Source organism: Pipra filicauda, unplaced genomic scaffold (genome assembly GCF_003945595.2).
Source record: "Pipra filicauda isolate LSUMZ 115617 unplaced genomic scaffold, ASM394559v2 scaffold116_size3395265_pilon, whole genome shotgun sequence".
Lineage (NCBI taxonomy): Eukaryota > Metazoa > Chordata > Aves > Passeriformes > Pipridae > Pipra > Pipra filicauda.
Genome location: NW_024103618.1, coordinates 1,415,039 through 1,431,055, shown reverse-complemented (window position 1 = coordinate 1,431,055; position 16,017 = coordinate 1,415,039). Strand labels below are relative to the sequence as shown.

Sequence of the window (16,017 nt, the reverse complement as noted above, 5' to 3'; positions counted from 1 at the left end):
TCACTGATTGAATAAGGAGAAAATGGTTTGAATTGGATGCAGTGTGAGCATTACCAAATCTCAGCCCCGGATCACCGGGTATGAGAATTCAGGTGCCCCAGAGCTGTGGAGAGAAGGGAGAAAGGGCTCTGGGGCTTCTGCCAGAATAAATTTCTCAGTAAATTGCAATAAGAGTTAAAAGAACTGATGCAGAGATCATAATGCCTGTAAAGTAATGATTGTTAGGCTGTTTGTGAGCATGAAAATCCCTTGCTAGGGCTGTACAAAAGGCTGAGGACCACAAAGGCTCAATCAGAGCAAGTGAGGAGGACAGTGCATAAGAGCAGTGACAAAACCTGTCACAGGACAATGTAACAGGAACCTTTTCATGACAGCACATCTCCCTAGGAGTTAAGCAGGGTTGTGTAAGGTTGTGCTGGGCTTTGGAGCTTCACTGACCAGGGATAGTCTGTGAAAAGGGGGAGGGAAACATGGGACCAGAGGTCTTTAATATCGAATATTCACATCAATAGATGGGGAAACTGAGTCAAAAGACTCAGAATGCCTGAATTGTGGAACTGTGTGCTTTGCTGTTTGTGCAAACATATCTGTGATTTACTGGTGTTGAATTCCCTGAGTTGATGTCAATTTTTTTCCCCATATAGCCTTTGTTTCACACAATGATTTGCAAACACAGGAAAATTCTTCCTGAAGGAGGTTTCTGTAATTTTTCCTTACATTTTGGGGAATGGCTACAAGCTGTTGCCTCCTATGAGTAGAAGGAATAAATAGATGTTTGTTTCTTACTATCTTTGCTTACCCATTAAGGGTGAAGTGCCACCAAAATAAGTTCAAAGATGTTATAAAAACAGTATATGGGAATTTCTTGCTATTAACCTAATATTCATAGGACAATGTTAAAATTAGAAAGATAATATGAAGTAGTTGCAAGGAAAAATTCTACCTTTAAAAAAACCAAAACCCAACTTGAAAGCAACACGGTACTGAGAAGTACTTGAGCCAAGTGTTATTTTCTGTCTTACAGAACTTTTTAATATTTTTTGTTATTGTTAATGTAATTGAAAGTAATTAAAAGATTCTCAGCAACCGCAGTCTCCATATGGTGAGGTAGAATACTAAGGCCATTTTCATTTCTTCACAGGTCATTGGAGTAGAGTAATATTGGATATTGCACAGATTGTCTTTATACTGTGTTTATTATCAATAGAGAATGCATGTAGGAAAAAAACTCTCAGAAATAACCCAGCCTTTATTTCTGGTAAGATATAATTAATAGTAAAGAGTAAGAGTATTAGTGTCTGCTTATTAGGATCATATGATTCCTCAAAGTCTGTGATTTCCCCCTCAGGAGACCCATAACTGCTCCACTGTACCAAACCAGCTGCTGAAGTGACACTTGGCCGATACACAGTTACTGCTGTTCACCATGTGTAGTCTAGCCTGTATGTCTGTCTGACCTCACAGAGCCCCAACATCAGAAATGCTGGCCACCAGAACAAGCACAGCTGTTGAATCAGTGTTTCTGCTCTCATCAAAATGTATGAGTGTTCTTTGGTAAACATGGAAGGGTGCAGTTTTGATCAGGTGTTAGGTGGCCAGGCCTTATAGCAGCTTCAGCAAATGCCTCTGTCCTCATTTGTGGGCTGTCCTCACACTTGCATACTTCCCCTGCAAACTCATACTGCTAGTGACTTGGCCCACTCTCCTGTACCAAATATCTTGTGTAGGCATGATGTGTCCTCCTTACCACGAAACACCAAGACTGCATCTTACGAGGTAAAATGAGCAAACTGCTGCTGAGGTGTCTCCTTTCTTGCTGGCATTCTGAGCCCAGCATTAGTAAATTACTGTTGGTGGTCTGCCTCTCACTGTCCACTCACAGTGTCACCTCTACCGTCTGCCTCCCCAATTTTCATAGCTCCTTGTTCATGTGAGTCAACCCACAATACATTTCACTTGGGTCCACTGGATTCAAATCAGGGAGAGCAAACAGCTGCTATACAATAATTAAGAGAAACAAAATTTTTAGACTGCTTTTTCATTACTATTTTCACTTAAACTCTGCTAAGCTCCTTCCTGAAAGTGAACTTTTTCTGGAAAGCAGAGAGCAAGAATGAAAGAGGGAAAAGAGAGCATGTGTTTTTTAAAAAATATGCACTAGGGGATGTCAGTGACAACCTGAAGGGTTGGAAACCACATTGGGGAGCAAAACAGAATGGGAAGGTTGTGATGAGAGAACTGAGACCTAGGGAGAGGTTTTTAAAAATAAATATCATAGGGAGAATGTCAAATGGGCTTTTTCAAAGTGCGTTTTTCCACTAACAAGCTATACATGAGCCTTAGAAACCATGTCAAGATGATGATGTTTAATGCTGGCATTATATGTTCTTGCTAGTATCTACATTTCCTTTGTATTTGGTGTTGCGGAGATTACAATGCTACAATCCGTTCTGAAGTCTATAATTAAAAAAAAAAAAGTATTGGAGAAGGTTCAGAAAAGAAAAAAGGAGAGACAGAGTGACTAGAAAATAGGCCTTGAATAAATTCCTAAAGAATCTCATTCTGTTTAACTTATCAAGGAGAAATTTAAGTGCTGAAAAGTCTGTTTATAGCAGTGAGAAAAAATTTTGATAAGAGGTGTTCAGTATCTGACTTGTGAAAGAAGAAGTATTCAAACTTGAAATAAGTGAAACTTCTTATTAAAAAGTGACCATTCATTGCAATGGCTTGTCAAAGTGGAGTAGGTTCCTCAGCTCTGCAAAGTTTCTAGCGGTGTTTGGACAGTTTTCTAAATAATTAGAATAATCAGTGTGTTTGTGGTTTGTGTTTCTTTAATTTGGCTTTTTTTGTTAATATGTTTTTGTTTTTACTATTAATATTGCCTATCAGCATTTTAATGCCAGTTCTAAATGTTGAGCAAATCTTATCAAGATATCAGTGCTATTTCAAGATATCAGAATGTGATACATGCACTATTGCTGTGTGTTCTCTGCTGGATTTGCAGAAACTTTTGATAGCTTTTGGTGGACTTAATTTATTTTTTTTTAGAGTAGACATTATATTACCTGACCATACAAGCATCATAGGTTCACAACACTGGAATTTCTGAGAACTACAGGACTAGAATTTTTACTTATAAGATAATTGGAGGTGCCTTAGATCTATTACTACTACTAGAGAAGTAGTATTTGACATTCTCTGTGTGTATTCATGTTTTTCATTTGATCCTCATTTACCATTACCGTTTTTAAGTAGCTCACATTTATGCACTGGTTATTTCATCTTCCATAGATCCCTGAGATATGAAGGGGGTGATCAGTGTTGTGTAACAGGCTATTCCAAATAAGAACTACTTCGTGCCAGGTGAATTTTATCTGAAGTCAGTGCAGAGAGCAGAGGACAGGTCATAAAAATGTATATTCAGTAGTGCTAGTGCAATGGAGGTGTAATTGCTTTCAGTTCTGGAGTAGGAAAGCCCTTGGGACATCTTTTGAATGTTAACTTAATTCCTATACTATCTTTTTCTTAGGGACCTATTTTATCACAGTGAAGAGTTATCTCTATTTTCCTCTCTGCAGTAGCCATGACATGGAGCAGGCAAATATAATTCAAATTTTCTTGGAACAGATCTTTGCACAAAATGAGAGGAAAAACATTCACTGTAAGACAAATTCTTGAAACCTAACCAGAAATATTCCATTTCGGTTATTTACAATTTCTAATTATTCTTTATCTTTCTCTATTACATGATCTTAAAGAAAAATATTTTCAAGTGTGAGTTTATCCCAAATTTGGAGATGATCTTGGTTGACTGTACGAAATTCCGGTTTTGCTTCTGTTTTGCCTTTAAAAATTATTTATTTGTCAGGCTATCTATTTTTCAAAATATAGATGATTCTTAAGTAGTATCTAACTACAATTAAGAACAGCTTCTCAATAAGGTAATGACTTTTTACACTAGTACATACAGCATATTACCATTATATAGCCAAGGTTTTGTGCAATTATATGTAAGCTTGAAGTCTTGCTTTTTAGAGTAAACATATCTGCAGGTAAACTTCTAAAGTGAGATCATTTGATGTTTCAGCAACAAAAAAAATTTCCTGTTTCAGTAGAACATGTTACACTGTTTTTTATGTGCATCACAAGTGCATTTGTACAGTTAATACTTGAATTTTTTGCCTTTTTTTTCAACCAAAAAGATGGATATGCTGCTACTTTTACAGGAGAGTAATGTGTCCTGTACAGCAAGAAGACAATCTTGTATTCTTTGGGGTTTGACCGAATAATTTTCCAGAATAGTTATAATGAAACTCCTACAAAATGTTCCATACTTGGTATGATTCATAGTATCACATTGTGTACATCCCTGTGTTTATTTTAAAAACTTGTTTAAAAAAGTACAAGATGCGTAGCAATATGAAATTTACAAAACTTCTTTCTAGAGTAATTTGCATTCCTTCAGGGTGAGTACACTTTTGCTCAGAGCTAAGAGGGTGGGTTCCCTTTTGCTTCTGTTAGTAAAAAGCAGTTTATGTATTGATTTCCTTGATTCATTTAAGTATTTCATGTCAATAAAAAAGCAATCAAAATATAAATACATGAGAAACTGCTCCTAGAGTGTTAAGGGCATGAAATTCACATGAAAGTTTCTCACAGCAGAACGTAAAGGCAAAATCAGGATCAAAATAGTGGGAATTAAATGAACAAAATAATCACTTTTGGTATCAATATTGAAGTCTGTTGATTGATTGTATACTTTCAGAAAATAACACATTTTGTATTTACTATTGACTCCTTGATTACTAATTGTCACCTATACAGAATATGAAAGACAGAGTGAATATTGTCACCTCTGACAAACTAAAGGCAAAAATTTAGCTCAGGAAAACACAATGTATTTATTTAAGCAGGAAAGTCTGATTTATTTATCCTATTCCTGACAATTTTATCTTCCTGTGTGTATCTGTGTGGGCACATGACTCCTGCAGCAAAACAAAATGCACAACAGTAAGAGGATGGTGTGTCTCAGAGAGGCTATTTGAATTATTTTAAGATTATTAAGCAGATGTTCACAGAAACTGGAGAAGCTATTAATGTGCAGGGTTGTACAATTATGTTCATCACCATAAAAATGGATATATTTATAGTTTTCTGATTTCATTTTTTTGTGATGTAAAGGCTCTGAAATATTTCCTGAACTGTTATTATGTCACATTGACATAATTTAACAGAACTATTAAATGTGACTTAGGAACTGAGTGACTTTTCCACTGGATTTCATTGTTCATAAAATGCACAATTTTTACAGGGCTCTCTAAGTTGCTTTCTATTCAGCTTAAAGTTTGAAAGTTTTTTATGTTCTCCACACACCAACTCTTAGTGATAAGATCGATAGCGTCACATGCCAGGTAAGCACCTCTTCAAAAAGAGATGCCTGTCATGGAAAGGCAATGCTAGAAAGATACAAAAGTACTGGGGCTCTAAGGGAATTACAACCATTAGCCCCAGGCACATTTGATACATGCACTTGCAGTTCCTGGTGCTATTTTAGCCATGCAGCAGCTCCAAACAACTCACTTCCTTTTCACATGCTTTACAGCACACAGGTCACAAAATGAAGTACTTCCTTACACACCTTAAACTGAGATGTTTTTCTACATGGTAATACTTCTTTTCATTGCTGATGTTAGAATACATAAGTAAGGTAACATACTAAGATTGAATATGGCAATTTTAAATAGCCAAATAATCCACTAGTAAAGTTAATGTGAAGGCTTTTTCTTCCATTACAGCTATTTGTGCTGACAGAGTTGCCTTGGTAGAATATCAACCTGTTATACCTAAGTGTCAGATATGTGCCAGTAATTTCTAAGTTAGTGTCTGTCAGACAGGAGCCATTAAGTGCTTTGGAAGTCTGAGAGCAAGTTAAGAGAAATGTTCTTTATATCCTTTCTGATTATATATGTGAATCCTTTCCTTTGCTTCCTACTGCCATATTGTCTTCATGTGTGTTTTACTAATCCATATAACAGCAGAGTCTAGAACAAGCAGCAGTCACAAGTATTGAGGCCATACTGAGAACACAGCTGAGAACACAGCTGCGTTGGGCAGGGCACGTCTCCAGGATGAAGGACCACCGCCTTCCTAAGATTGTGCTCTATGGTGAACTTGCCACCGGCTGCCACATGAAAGGAGCCCTGAAGAGAAGATACAAAGACTCCCTGAAACAACATCTCAGCCTTGGCCATATTGATCAATATAACTGGTCTACTCTGGCCTCCAATCGGGAAGTTTGGAGACACACCATCTATAACGCTGCTGACGTTTTTGAGAAAACACACGGGATCACTCTTGAGGAGAAAAGACAATGCAGAAAGAATCGTGCCTTGCAGAATATACCATCTAAGGAGTCTTTCTGCTGTGCCTTTTGCAATCGGACGTGTCTGTCTCGTATTGGCCTTTTTAGCCACCATCACACTTGTAACAAACGTGGGTAGAGCCCTCCCCAAATCTTCGTTCGCAAAGCCTGGCCATGATGATGATGGTGATGATGATGATAACAGCAGAGTCTCAGAGGAACTGTGCTTTATTCATGAGTTTTAGATGAAACACGCATTGTGATCTTTGCTGTTGATGACCCGCCTCTTATTGGTGTTGAAGTGAAATGAAACACCAAAGAGGTCTCTGACTGCCTAATGCTGGAAGAGGCCACTTCCGCTTCATGCCAGGTGACATCAGTACTTTTGGGGTGGCGTGTGTGGATTTGGTTTTTTTTTTGGTTTCTCTGGGAAAAATGGGAAAAACCTTACTTAGGAAACTGCATGCAGCTTCCTTGTAAAGACTAGTCCAAAGCAGTCCGAAGAGCTGTGAGCACATCTGTGATGAAACACCACACTGAGACACTTTTAAACTCTTAGAAAGAGCTGGGGAATGGGAAGTTACACTGGGTAACAATCTATTCGACTTAAAGGAGAGCTAATTCCAATATTACATTAATAACGGAAAGCAAATGATAAACACAATAGAACATGTAGTAAGTGTTAGTCATAGAGATGGCTGATGAAGTTGTTTAAGGGAACAATCAAATATCCTTGGTTACTTTGGTTAAAAATCATGAAAAGATCCTCTTATCTGAGGAATAAAAGAGCTTCATTTAGACACATAGCTATTATTAAATGTTGATTATAAATAATAATGCAGAGGCAAGTGGTTCAAGACCCAGCCCTGGGTAACAGTTCCATCATATATGATGTGGTAGGTAGGTTGCCAATTTTAGCAAAGGGAGCTGTGAAACGTTTATCAACTAAAATTAAACATTTTCAAATCTGCACATTTTGACAGCATACACTCAGACTTTAAAAGGGACTCAGTAAGCATATAGTTTTTTACTCCAAACTACATTTCTTCACTCACAAACCCATGAGAACGTTCCAATAATACATCTGGGTAATAATAAAAAACTTAGTCAAAAAAACAAACACCTCCCTCCCTCCCAAACCCAACACTCAGTAATACCTGTGATCTAACCAAGAAGAAAGTAAAACATGCAACTGCTGAGAATGTTATCCCAATCTCCTCTAAGGGGTAACCAAACCAGAAAATATTCCCTTCTTCTCCACTCCTACCTCCATCAAAATCCAGGACATGTAAGCTGAAGTTAGAAATCTCCAGTTTCAAAGAGGCAGGCTCCTTCATATAAGAATAATTTGATGTTTCAAGAGAGTAGCACTGGAGCCATGACACTGCACCAGTTTCTGAAAACCTTAAAATTGAGGCAAAACATTTCCTACAATGGCTTTATGTATTCTATTTCTTTCTTTTTTTTAAGGATGCCCAGACAAAATATGTATTTCACTTAGTATGTTTTTAACATTTGCAGCTACATAACAAAAGAGAGGCTGGACATGACCCAGCAACGTGCGCTTGCAGCCTGAAAGACAACCATGTTCTGGGCTGTGTCAAATGCAGCGTGGCCAGCAGGTCGAGGATATCATTCTGCTCCTCTTCTCCGGAGTGCCCAGAATAGGAAGTACATTAATCTGTTGGAACGATTCCAGAGGTGGGCCACCAAGATGATTAGAGGTATAGAGCACGTCCACTATTAGGAAAGGCTGAGAGAATTGGGATTGTTCACCCTGGAGAAGAGAAGGCTTCGGAGTTACCCAATTGTGGCCTTCCAGTTCCTGAAAGGAGCCTACAGGAAAGATGGAGAGGGATTTTTACAAAGGTGTGTAGTGACAGGACAAGAGGGAATGGCTTCAAACTGAAGGAGGGAAGATTTAGGTTAGCTATTAGGAAAAAATGTTTTTACCCAGGGGGTAGTGAGGCACTGGAACAGCTTTCCAGAGAATTTATGAATGCCCCATTCCTGGAAATGTTCAAGGCCAGGTTGGATGGGTCTTTGAGCAGCCTGGTCTAGGGAAAGGTGTCCCTGCCCATGGCAGGGGGGGTTGGAATGAGATGATCTTTAAGGTCCCTTCCAACCTAAACCATTCTGTGAAAACAGTCAGTAGAATTGAATCACCTGCTTTAGCTGAATCTCCAGTCAGCCCATTCCCTAGGAGGGTCTGGAAGAATTTACACTTATTTTTAAAATTTTGTTATTCATTTGAACACTGAGAATTTGGTCAGATGATAGGGTAAGTTAGGAAGGCTGTGTTCATGATGTTAAATAATTCTGAGAGACCCCTGCTTGGTACCCTTATACACATAGAGCCACAGCAACCATGACAAGCATCTGGGAAGATGCCTTCCCTAGGTTTGGCTGGCAGGAGCTTTGTCTTGAACCTGAAGGTAGTGGGAATTCTCTAGATAACTTTTGGATGTTTCATTATTTCTTTGCCTTGGGCATTGGTCTCTTTTTTGTTGTCTGTAAAAAAATCAGTTTATGTATTCATATAAGGAGTGTAAAACTTCTGCATAACAGGTGACAAGGCTCTGTGTAGGTGTGTCTGCAGGAAATTACAATGATCCATGACTGTGGTTAACCAAGTTTTAGACACTCATGCATCACTGTGAAGCTTTAGATTTACTTGTATCCTACCATGAAAGTCATAAAGAACTGAAGAATGTGTACATTTTGCTGTTTAGTAAGCTGTAGATCAGCAGGGATATGAAGGCCAAACTCTAAATATAGATAATGTAGTTTGTTTAAGATCTGTAAATATAGTATGAAATTGGAGTTTTCTTTCTGTCTTTTGTTTATTCACTTACCTTTTTATTAGTTGACTGCTTTCTACCCCCATTTCATTCTTCTTCATTACCCTCCTCAACAGTGCAAGAGATTGCTGCATAGATAAATAGACCAAAATTGTTGCTGGTAAGAAAGGACACTCTTTCAAATACTCCTGTTAATATTCTCAGAGAGCAAAGAAAAGTGACTTCCTGAAACAAATTTCTTTGCTTTTTTTGACATTTTGTAGAAAAAAACAGTATTGAATCATCTTTAATCCTAAGGGCTCAGTCTTTAACTTAGCTGTAGTGTGTGGGGAGGAAGACATTTGAAAGTATTTATTGCCTGAGAGACAAGAAAAAATAGGAAAAGTGGTGATCTAGTGCAAGAGTAGAAAACATGAATCATGGTGGTTTGGTTTTTATTTTCCTCAATCTAGTATGAAATAAGAGCAACCAGGCAGTCTTATTGTTAGAGTCTTTGAATTAAATTCTTCTGAGTGCCAGGATTCTAGGTACTTCTATAAAAATTACTAGGGCTTGAAGCATGTGTAGAAACACTCCATGAGTATTTATGTATCTCATTTGACACAGGACAGAAAGCTATCCCAGAATGACTTCACATCAATTACCGCTATTGAGACGTTCCAGTTAAGAAAGGTGCATTCAAAAAATAGTCTTGTCATTGTAACAAAATATTGTCAATAAAGTATGTTAAAATTATGATTTTTTTTCTGTTGAAGGAGGCATTTGACAAACTATGTAACTGATCTTTACATGATGTGATTAAGTGTTTTGTAAAAATAAGTTTGCCAATTGTATACAAGCTACTTTACCTTGCATGCCTGCTTCAGATATATTTTAATTTAGGTATAGCTAGGGATAAAAGCTTGACTACATAAACTCTAATCGATTGATGCATGAATTTATATTCCTGGATCACAGAGCAGTTAATTACTAAACCCAGAAGTCCTGCCTAATTTGAATCTGAGAGTCTAAAACATGTGACAGCAAGCCCTCCCCTCTGCTGTGTCTCAGTGTGTGGCTGGAGCTGTCAGGTGTACAGACACCATCCAGGGAGTTGGAGACCCTCCCTAAAGATGTATACTCTAACCAGAAGAGAAAAAAATAATTTTTTCAGTCATTTTGGAAGAAACCTAAGAAAGGAGGGAAGCTAGGACTTGTCTGAAACCACTTTTTTTTCTGGGAAATATACAGCATACTTGGTATTTCAGTGGCTTGGGTAATAAATACTCTTTCATTTTAATTATGTATTTATGTATTTATTTTTAAATACTACATAAAATCATCTTTTATGCCACCAATACTACTGCCTATGAGCTTGATGGAAGGGTTACTGTTGTGGTATCATAGTACAGGAACTACCTTAGTACAGGAACTGCCTTAGTAATGGTTAATACAGAAGCCTGTATGATTAAATTCCTGATAAAATGATGTTAGTGGTACGAACCTGGTTTTGAGGCTCCTAGATGAGTGGAGCCCATTCTGCAAAGTGATTGTTTTTATGGGGACACCTCACATTTTACAAAATGGATACTTCTCTGAAACTCTGCTGCACCTGGGGGAAAATTGGAGCTTTACTGCACTGAGCTCCATCAAAAGACTACCTGGTAGTTTTCACCAGCAGATTTAATTTTAAATAAAATGTCTGTTATAAATATTTATTAATCTTCTTTACTTTTAAACACCAAAAAAGGAATCCAGAAATAAAATATGCCAAACTAACATTAAGAGTCTGATTAAATTTTGGAGATGCAGAGGTAGGACTCAACCAAACAATTCTAATTTTCGTGCTGCGGTATTGTACCTTGTTTAGTTTGCAAGGTTCCTTTCCTGATAGACTATAGCAGCTGCCAAAGCACAGCTTTAATGAATAAGGACTGGTTTATCCTTGACTGTAAATGATTTTTACTTTATTCTCCCCTGCATCAGCTATATCCTTGAGATGCATCCTTTCATGTAAAAGAGGTTTAGACAGTAGAATGAAAAACATCAGACTATAAAATGTACATGCTAAGAGGAATTTAAATTTCAGGCTCAACTGTTGTGCTAGTATTATGGTTGATGGAAAATTACACTTGAGCATGCTCACTGCAGAAGTGGTTTTTGACTAAACAGAACTTTTGTATGAAAATAGGTGCTTTCCCCAGGAGTAGAGACTGACCTACAAAGGACAGCTACAGAACAAAGCACACAGATTTTCCTAGGAAAGCTACAGCAGTGTTTCCAAACTTTGACCAAAATACTTGGATTTTTATATTCTTTTCATCCTCATATATAATCCAACATTTTGTTTATGGCTACCACCTACAAACTAAATTCGTAGATTCGCTGGGAAATTTAAGAATGAAATATAAGCATGCATATACATCATCAGAAACTAGGTAGCAATGAATTTAGTCAGAAGGTACTGCTGTGCACAATATTTCCTGCATTGCTCAGAGAGGCTGTTGGAGGGCATATCAGATTTGATAGTGAAAGTCTGGAAATGCTCTGAGTGATGAAGCTATCCATCATGAGGATTAACTCCTGGGTATCAGTCTGACTTAGTAAATGCTCCAGACTGTGAAACTTCTTCCTGCACTAGCTTGCTTCTGTACAAATATATAGGGAAGTCAGCTCAACCTTTCCTGGTATCTGAGGGCTTGTTCATCTTGTTAGATGAGCAAGAAAACTTAGCACCTCTCTCATGCTGCACGGACTTTGAACCTGCAAATCATCTTGGAAGCAAGGGCCATTTGAATATGGAAATGGAGCTATGCTTAAGCTCAAAGTCTTTTTGCCTTATCTGCTTTCCCATCAGAGATTTTTCAGGGAAGTTTTTTTACTTTTCTTGAAGTCAGCCCTGTCCTTCTTGCATTCTTTTGTAGAAAAGGCAGCAAAAAATTTCCATATGTCTCTACAAATAGCAGGAATTTGTCACCTTGGGAAGAATTGTAGTAATGACTTTAGAGATATCAAAATTGGAAGCTGACATTATACTTAATGTTACTCAGGAATCATGGAATGGCACTGTTGATGTTGTAAAGATAAGCGAAACTGGCTGTTTTCTGTAATGGCCCCCTTTTGCAATTTAAACTTAATAGAGAATATTTAATCCTTACTGAATTAAACGCTTCAATTTTTTTCAGAAAAAAAAATCAGGTGTTGTTTGTCCGTTGTGTACAACTTAAAACTGAAAAGTCACAGACCAGAGAATCATTCTACTTGGCAGTAAGTGGCATTTATCTGCCTCTGAGAGGTAGATTAATCTAGATGATTTTGTGGGCTCTCTTTTAGTTCTTCATGTTCACAGTTCCTAGATGCTGACAGCAAGAGAAAATTCAATCAGTTGAACTCAAAGCCGAATAAAAAATATATGTAATTTTTTTGCAATATATAATTAACCTGTGTCAGGCCTTTCCCCGAGATATTATTGCAGACAGATTGTAAACAGGAGCCTGCAGTCTTAAACTTTTATATGTCTTTTCACAATATTTACAGTTGCATTAGAAGTTGGAATTATAGAAGGAATATAAACATTCATACTTCCACTTTTTTATAAAATGGAAAGATGAAATTGGTTAGTTTCAAATTTTCATATTTTAGAAAACCATACATCGTTCTATATTAGACAAATGCTCAAGGTCTGTGTGCCAAATTCTGTGCTCTTTAATTGAGCGGTGGCTTTTGCCTGACAAAGGTATATGGAATTCAGCCCAGTTATGTTATGCCTTCTTTTATGTGAGTCTTTTTTCACGCACTGCTGTGTGCTGCAAATTAGGATGCCGTAGTATGACAATGCAAGTCCTAAAAAAATTCATCTGTTTTCATGGGTAGGAAATTATATCTCTCCCCCATCATTAACCAACAAACAGTGTCTCCCATTCAGTATTCTGTTTACCACTGAAGAGTTTGACACATCTTTAAACGTTTTATTGTTTCGGGTTTAAAAGATTCTGTGTTGCTGACAGAGCAGCTGCACAGCTGGCTGGCCGGCTGTACTTAAAGCACTAATGTAGTTGGAGCACAGCTGTGGTGAAGAAAATAATGAAAAAATCCTAACTTTTAAGATTAGTCTTGTTTGCGATAGAATAAAGAACATGTTCCCATAAGTTTAGGAAGACAGATTTGTATTGTTGTGATAGTAAAACAGTACTAGAGTTCATGGAAGATGAACTAAAAATTTTTTTCTATGATGAATGCTTTGAAAAATCTGTTGAGAATGTTGCTGATTTGTGTTATTGGAATGAGCAAATTTAGAGATGACTTGATATTCATAGTACATCTGAGTGCTGCATATACTGAGCACCAAATTCCACCAAAGACATCAGCGCATTGCTTCTTGGTGAGTCTCTTTGCATTAAGGAAAATACATGCTGAGGAGAGATGGATTATTGTTGTTGAGGGGAAAAAGTGTAGACAAACTGTGTGGGCAAAGAATAGATTTCAGCCCGGAGCTTATTGTAAGAAAAAAAGGAGTCAGCTGTTTCTTAATATACTATATTATAACAGAATATACAATCTGTTTTAGACTTAAATAACTTTATGATTTCTGAAATGCATAACAACTTTGATGATTTTAATGTGTTGCCAATGTTTAAGCTAACTTAATTGGTATAATCCTTTTAAATCTCTTAGGACTATTCCATCAGTTTACTGACTATTCCATGAATCAGCCAAGGAATATGTGAAAATACGTCTAGATTTTGGAATGGAGAAAAGTTTCCTCTGCAATTTCAGAAATGCTCCTCAAGTCTTGGGAACTGTTCTCGAGTATAAACAAAGTCCTTTTGGTTTTTTTCCAATATCATATCTTACTTGTATTTCTTTTTTTAATTATTGTATGACTTAAAAGAAATAGAAGGGCAGGGAAGTCTGTTGCAAGGGTGACATATACCTCATTGTGCAGATGATGATATATCACCAAAATCTGGTTAGAAAGCACAGAAGTGCCCTGTGGGGGCACTAAAGGGCCCTAAACAGAGGGTTCTAAACAGGTAATAGTATAAGTATTTTTAAAGTGGAGAAAAAGAAGAAGTTTGGGTCTCTCTTTTAAGCTTCTCTAGGAGTACTTCAGCAGTAGAAAAAAATGGCTCAGCTTCAGTGGTTATTAGCCGAGGGAGAGCTGCCGATCACCTTGACTCCCTTGAACTACTCACTGCAGAGCCTATTACAATAGTTGCCAGTGTTGTTGCCTATACTTTGGGGACCCAAACAGCTTTGGCTTGAAATTAATTTATGGAGTTTCATAATATTTTTTTTCAGAAATATTTTCTTCTTCTGATTTGGGGTTGGTTGAGTTGAAAGAGGAAAACACTGTGTGCATACAAATACTGGGGTGCAAAGGTCTCTGCAAAACCATGCCCAGCAAAGGCTTCTGTAGCTTTCTGTCTGGGGCATTGCCTCGCCTTGCTCTACCAATATCAAATGAAATTATCTTTCACAAGTAGAGCAACTGGTGTGAGTTGAGAAGTGTGGTGAGAGCAGAGTGAGCCAAACAGCAGAAGAGAAAGGGAAGTTTCAGGAGGGTCAGGAAAATTGTTTAAAGAAAGAAGAAATCAAAGAGTACCTTCAGGGCTGGAATACACTTTACCTATTCTATTAAACATTTGGCTTCCAGCTGCCTGATTTCTCACAAAATCCCACCCTGCCATTTAAGACTGAAGACTCAGCAAGAGCCTCTTTTCCTCAGCCTGTTCAGGCACCTCTCCTTTTGCCCATGGCTCCTGAGCACGACAGGCTTGGACATGCTTCTCTTCCCGTCCGGATGCTGAACACGTGGCTCTGGATCCCACTTTCGAAACCTGCTCAAAGAGAAATGTGACAAAAAAGAGACTAGTTTTAGCAGCTGACATTGCAGAAGAAATAAAGGAGTTGTCATTTGTTATTAGCTATTGTAATTTAAAAAATTACTTGTAGCAGTCACCAGAACTCTGGTCTTCTGGCTAGAATAGAAGAAAGACCTTTTTTGCCTTTCATAAAAGAACCCCTCTGTGATGGATTTGGTTTATTTGTCTATACCTGTGCTATGTTCAGTAGTGTTTATAAAGCACTGGGATTCTGGGATGAACATGGCCAGACAAAAACTATAGGTATTTCTGAAAGAGCCAAGCATTTCCTTTTGAAATGGATGGTGATCAGTACTTTGAAGTCCCTTAGAATATATCAGCATCATTAGGGTATGAGGTACCTTTGACAAGTGCAGCAAGGAACCACCCTGAACTTAAACCAAGATCTTCTAAGCTCACATTGTGAACCTGTCAGAAGGTAGGATGAGTTTAACAGTACAGCACTTCTCTGCCTGACTTTGCAGGAGAGGTGGTAACCAAACTGTAGCTAGTGCCTGTATGTACTTTCAAATACAGATAGGTGGTCTTCATATGTCTTACTTGCTAGTACTTAGTAAACAATATGCATATCTTTAAAGGACGTGGTTCATCACTTGTTTCTATTGATCATCTGTAGGCAAATAAGGGTTTTCTTGTAGACATATGCTGTTAAAAATAATAAAATTCACAGCATTGAGCAGTACCTGATGCCATATAGTTTCACTGTTGGAGTACATTAGTACCGATAATTCAGTGTTATTACTTCCACCTGTACAAAGAGTCATTAGTACTAAGAAGTAATAATTAAAGTACTCAACACCTGAATTATTTTTATTAGGAGAGAAGAAGGAAAATATATTGTTACTGTAGATGCTAAGAGGTTAATATTTGTAGTAGGACAGCTCTGCACATCTTTCTGAAAAGAAAGGGAAAATTTGTCCCTAGAGGGATCAGGAAAACTCTCTAATAAATCTATTCTTTAAATTTGCCAATGGCTTTGCATAGTAAATGA

The 16,017-nt window shown here is 37.5% G+C and overlaps 1 protein-coding gene across 1 annotated transcript in view; it reads left to right on the top strand.

Annotated features, from left to right (window-relative positions):
- Nucleotides 1-16,017, top strand: part of GABRA4 (gamma-aminobutyric acid type A receptor subunit alpha4) — a 119,244-nt gene that overhangs the window by 102,829 nt on the left and 398 nt on the right. The gene's annotated exons all lie outside the window — the stretch shown is intronic.